Below are 6,000 nucleotides of genomic sequence, written 5' to 3'. Positions count from 1 at the left end.
TCTTCCAGGTGAGTGCGCCCCGCGCAGCGCCGCGACCCCTTCAGGGTGCCCGTCTTCCAGGTGAGTGCGCCCCGCGCAGCGCCGCGCCGCCCACCCGCGCCCTGCCGCAACCGGCCCAAACGCCGCCCGCTCTCCTGCCCGCATATTTTCCCCTTTTTAAGCCATGATGCGGACGGAGCACGGCGGGAGCCTTAACTAAATAGGGGACGTGGCTTCTGCATCTCAAAAAAACAAACAAAAACAAAAAACCTTCCACAACTCACTTGTTTTGGGAGGAAGAGGAAAACACTGGGCTTGAGCAGGCACAGCTTGGACACGTCACTAACTTCTCATGCTAAATCGGTTGGTTTCGTGTTAACTTCAGTGGTTGTTCGCCCTACGCCCTGGCGGTTCCCCCCCCCCCCCCCCCACACACACAAAAAAGCAGTACTCAACTTAAAAACCTGGCAGGGCTGGTTAGTTCCCAGGCACTTCCCCCACAAAAGGAAACCCCCACTTCCCCGCACATTGTTCTCACTAAATTACAGTTTACTCTCCTAAAGCCAAGAGAGGAAGAGTCACGGCTTGTATAGAGCATGGTAGTTTCCACCCCAAAAGGAATGTGGAAACTATTGCAGGAACTGGATAAATTAAAAGACATAAATTACCTTGGGAAGTCCAGGTAACGTAAGATCTGTTCCTGTAATTCAAAGCATTGCCATCTCCTAGGACCCATCATCCAACAGTTGGCTCAAGCCTCCAATTCTGGATATAGATTTCAAATGCTTCCCGGGGGAGGGTGCACCAGCTTGACCTGGGTGAAGATAATTTTATGTCACTTCTGCTAYCTCCAAGCATTAGAATTAAGGCCTTACAATGATATGTAAAAAATACAGTGTCTCCCTTCAGAAAAAGCACCAAAATTTAGTATTTTAAGAAGGTCTGATGCATAGAGGAAGAATAAAACACAGCTGTATGTGTGCTGGGTGGTTAAAGTTGCCTCAGTTAGCAAAAYGCATTACTGCCTAGTGGCAGTGATTTGTGGGCATTACGTAAAAGTAATGGTAAAAGTCACAGAGAAGGATTTGGAGGATAAAGCAGCATCCGAATAGGAGAAGGCTGGGTTTGCTTGTTTCCCAAAACTAAGAAATTCTATTAAGTTAAGACCTACTTAAACCTATGACTTCAGTCTGGGCCCTCCCTTAATACTAGGTCCTACAATACACAGAAACACAGTGAACGACACAGGCCCGTTTTGCAGAATGACAGCTCGGGTCCCCAGCGGCTGCACAGTCCTTCGCCAAGGAGGAGACCTCCGGGCAGGAGGTCTGTTTTTCAGCTCCTGTACAAGGATTTAGCTGGCCACGTTCCCATCTGTCACCGAGAAGCGTGTTGCCCTAGGGGAGATGGAGGTAACGGTGCGAGGCTGATGCAGATACAGGGCTTAGAAGAGAAACCCTGCGGTGCAGTTCAGTAAAGGCAACGTTGTGCACTTCAGCCGTCCCTATTGCTAGCCTGCTGCTGAAAAGAAACACGGATATCTGGAAAAGCAGAGTCCTAGGAGAGTTTCCCGGCGCGTGGGAGGAGCGCGCAGCGGCCAGCGCTGGCGGGCGGAGGAGCTGGGATTTTCCAGCGGGGCGGCGGAGGGTGGCAGGGCCCCACCGCCTCCCAGCCGGGCCGGCGGAGGAGCGTGGCCCGCGTGCCCGTCACCGGGGCGGCTCGGTGCGCGCTCACAGGCCCCGCACACGGAGAGGGGAAGGCCCGCGAGTCGGCGCGGCCAGCGCCTTCATAAGGCAATCAGTCGTACAGAGGAAAGAGCTGCCTGGAGTTAGGCACAGCACTGAGCACGAGCCCCGCAAAAAACAATTCCAGGAAGGAGAAGCCAGAGCAATGAAGCCATCTTGATGCCAGATTTGTTTAAAAACAAAGAGAATTTTGGATATATGAAATTTGTCTTTGGTTTAGAAATTTCTCTTCTACAGGAAAAAAAAAAAACCAAACAACTAACTCCACACCTCATGTTTCTCATTAAGACATACTTTTCCAGCTACAGAAAACAACTCAGTGTGAAAATTAAAATATACATTTGTGATTTAATTCTGCATTCACTGTGTATCTCAAACTCCCTGATATTTCATGGGAGCACTAGRCACAGCCAAAACACATGCCTGAACTCGAGCTTTGCATTTTATGAAACTGCTGTGACTTGCCAGGATCAGCTTTCCCTCAGCRTACGCACTGAGAATGAACCGCGTTTACAGAAGTTCAGCTATTTACATATTTTCCATAAAAATACTTTGTCTTCCCTCCCTAGATTTTCTGCATTGTTCCTCCTTTGCATATATTTCTTTARTTGGTGACATATTTTAATGGTGCTACATCCAAGCATTTGAGGATGCAAAAGTTATTACAAATGCCATAAGTGACACAGCAATTTAACAAAACACTGAAGTGACTGTTTTTAAATCCTTATTAAGCTTTGGCATTGTTCCCCTCTGTTCTGTTCTCACCGCATGACCCGGTTTGGGGAGAGTTGTTTTTGTTTTAGCTGCAGAAGCAAAATACAAGATAAAAAAAAGACTAAACCTAATTTTTCAATAAAATGTCTTGTTTACAAGTGGATAGGATAGATAAACCATTTTGAAATGCAGCTTGGGGTCAAGCCCAGTGACACTGAAGCCCCTTCCAGATGCCACTGTAGGTAAATACTTGATCCTGAAATGAAGCAAGCAAGAGGCGGGTACAGGAAATTACTATTTGGTTGTATCTTGTGGTTTGGGTCAGCATAATAACCTTTTGAAAAAGCACCTTCAAAATCAAAAATGAGCAAGTTAAGGAAGTAGGATTACGTGCTGATAATGCTATTATCTAACTACTGAATTTCCCCCTGGAGCCTTCCAGGGAGAATACTGTTGTAGTGATTAATGACAAAAATATTTCACATGGCTCTCAGAACGCGATCCAGCTGTGCTGCAGGCGCTCAGCAGGCCTGTGCAGCTGAAACCACACCACAGGCCCCGGCGTCCCAGTCTGCGCAGGGCCGGCCAGGGGGTGGGCAGCAATCTCCTTCCCTTGCCTGCAGTCCCAGCCTGCTGCCTTTCCTTCTGCCTCCTCGTTTGGGAAATCTGGGCCTGAAGAGCATGTATTTCATGAAGGAAAGTACATGGAGCTATAGCTGCTCTTAAAAGCACTTATCTTCTTTTGACAGAAATCCCTATTTCATGGAGCAAAGCAAATTTTAGATGATTAATTATTTAGGCATATAACAGCATCTACAAAGGAGGAGCCTGGGCTGCTGTAGGCATGGAAAAATGCCATCTCCCCTCCCTGAAGGCCATGGCCTCTTATTACTTGTAGTACTGTAGAAAATCCAAACCAAAACACACTAACTTCCCTTATGCAGCATCAGAGGTTCAGCAGTCCTGAGTAAATTAACTACCTCAGTGAGCATCACTAAAGACTTTGCAGTTGCTTATTCACTTGGGCTGTTTGGTTTTGTAGTACACTGGTATGGATCTTGTCTTTCTTTACAGTAAAAGATATGGACAAGATTATGACCTATAAAAAGTTCAAGAATCGCAGATCAAAGCCATTTGGAAGGCACTCAACTTTGCAAATATTACTAGTTTTAACAGGAGTTTTTGCATACAGAATACTTGCACCATTGTACTTGGATCCTATATGAAAAATAAAATTCAGAGGAGCTAGTTATTTATTTATCCAGTTATGAGCAGTCAAACTCATCTGAGAAAATGCAAGTGCCATTTTTGAACTCAAATGTAGAGAATAAAAAGACATTGCTCCTTTCTCAGAATTTTAGATTAGATCAAGAAGAAAAGATTAAAGTTCTACATTTTTTTGCATGGGAAATAGCATAGAGCTTGTAACAGCTGGCATGCTAAGCGTTTTGTTCTAGTCTTCCTAAGCAAAATACCAGRCTTTTAAAAATGTATCAAAACAAACATAAGTATTATATAAACTTGCTAGACTGAAAAGTTACCAATAGCCCACTTAAAACATGTTATCAGTAACTATATTTGACATAGAAAAGGCTGTTCAGCCACAGAGTGTTCCTATTACATCACCTTTGTATTCCCAGACCATTGTACTTAATTTATTTTAATTTGCATTTTAATAGTTCCTGTGAAAGTATACAATTCCCACTTTACAAGCAGGGTAATWGGTGCCCAGAAGCTGGTGTTTCCCAAGGCCATACAGGAAGTTTAAGTAGAGATGTGATTTCCTGAATGCCAGTCCTATCTGATAGCCAAAGACCATCTAGCGTCTGCTTTTAATTGAATCATTAGCTCATTATTATGCAGACAGGGCTTTTTTTAAATAAATACGGCCAGTATGACAGTATTCCTTCTACTCGGTCACAAATTTTGCTAAAAATTTAAATAAAATGTGTATCCATGTTTTTCTAGAGACTTCAGTACTTTCAGTCATGTTAAACTTTCAATTTAACATGAATACTGTAGACACAGCACTAAACTRACCTTGAAACAAGCCATACTTGCCTGTTTCTGGATCATACTGCATTGTGATCAATCTCATATGACACTGCTTTCCTACATTAAATACTTGTAAAGTTACAACCCATCTTTGTTCATTAAAACAATCTTCTTATTCTATTTAAGCACTTAAACCTGAATGTTGAAATATATAAGCTGTATGTGATCATCTAAGTTTGGAAAGACYACACAAGACAAATTATGTTTTATACCGAGTTCTCATGCTCTGAGGAATAATTTAACACTGCACCCATTCATGTAATCCACATTTCATTAACTGCAGTGGAGAGAAAATATAAATATTTGTACTCCAGTCAGAGCTATTTTCTCTCAATTCTGGTGCAAGATTTTTTTGTTGTTGTTATTTTGGTCACTGTTGCCGATAGTTGCAGCAGGACATCTTTATACATAATGCGTGTAGGGAGATGAGCTCTTACTTAGAAGAGAGGGCGCTTGCCTCGAACCTCCACTGCCAGTACAGGGTTTTGAAAGCTTCATCTGTGTGAGTGTATCTGACTGAGGCTGCTCGTCCATGAAGGTGTGTAGAAACCGTAGAAGCAAAAGCATGCACAAACATCTGGGCATTAATTTTTTGATACATTTCATTTTATATCCTTGAGGGATATTCAGCAACACACTTAAATCCCATTGGCACTAAATTATTCTGCCTGTCCACATGAATATCCTTGAGTTCCAGAAGCACTGCAAGGTAGTCTCTACTAATTTTTAAAACAACCATGTACAAAGTACAATGTGGTATCGCCTGCTCATTCATAAAGACATCCTTACACAGTCCTGACAGCAAATTTAACCCAAGACACTGTTCTCTTCAGTGATCACAACTGTATGCTCAGTCCTGAAATAACGAGCATAAATTTAGAAGTGTGGCCTTTTTTACCCTTAACCGTTACACATAGGCCCACTGGGGACAGATCTGAGACTATTACAACCATTTTGCTCAGCACTTACTGCTTTCTCATATCTAAAGATAAATTCTGAAACAAAAACAAAAACTTTGCAATCTGAACACTAAGTGATATTACACACGCTAGGTCTGCCTGAAAGTCATAAAATAAGTAGTAAGTGCAGAATATGCAGCTATGACATGAGTAATAATTCTGAAAGGAACAGGAGAGGGTGTTCGCAGAGCCTTGCCTTTGTATGGGCAAACACCTGCCAAGCCTCGTGCCGAGCAGAGCGCTCACGGTGGTGTGCCTCACCTCCTGGGAGCTAGCTGCACAGCCGCTGTGCTCGGTAGTCACAGAGGTCCTTCATTATGAGTTGTAGCTCTTTCCCCCGTTCAGCCCGCTTTGTTTTCAGACACCTGCTGGATTACTTCTTTTCCCTGCCCTTTCTTGGTTTTCTTTCTAAAAGGCGATCGTTTTCCTTTTAACTGGAAGTGACTACTAATATTCTCTATGTGGTATAAAGTCTGCTTATATGCCACAACCTTTTTTCTTTGATATTTCACAGATTTGCGTTGTCCATATTTTTAGTATTTACCAAT

The 6,000-nt window shown here is 43.2% G+C and overlaps 1 protein-coding gene across 2 annotated transcripts in view; it reads right to left on the bottom strand.

The window, feature by feature from the left end:
* Positions 1 to 6,000, bottom strand: part of NABP1 (nucleic acid binding protein 1) — a 73,235-nt gene that overhangs the window by 6,526 nt on the left and 60,709 nt on the right. For both annotated transcript variants that reach the window (XR_003257857.1, XR_003257858.1), the window contains exon 7: positions 648 to 793. The gene's annotated coding sequence lies outside the window, so the exon portion shown is untranslated. The remainder of the gene's footprint in view (positions 1 to 647; positions 794 to 6,000) is intronic.

This window comes from Apteryx rowi, unplaced genomic scaffold (assembly GCF_003343035.1).
Source record: "Apteryx rowi isolate R43461 unplaced genomic scaffold, aptRow1 scaffold_92, whole genome shotgun sequence".
Classification (NCBI taxonomy): Eukaryota; Metazoa; Chordata; class Aves; order Apterygiformes; family Apterygidae; genus Apteryx; species Apteryx rowi.
This window is presented reverse-complemented; position numbering and strand designations above follow the sequence as displayed.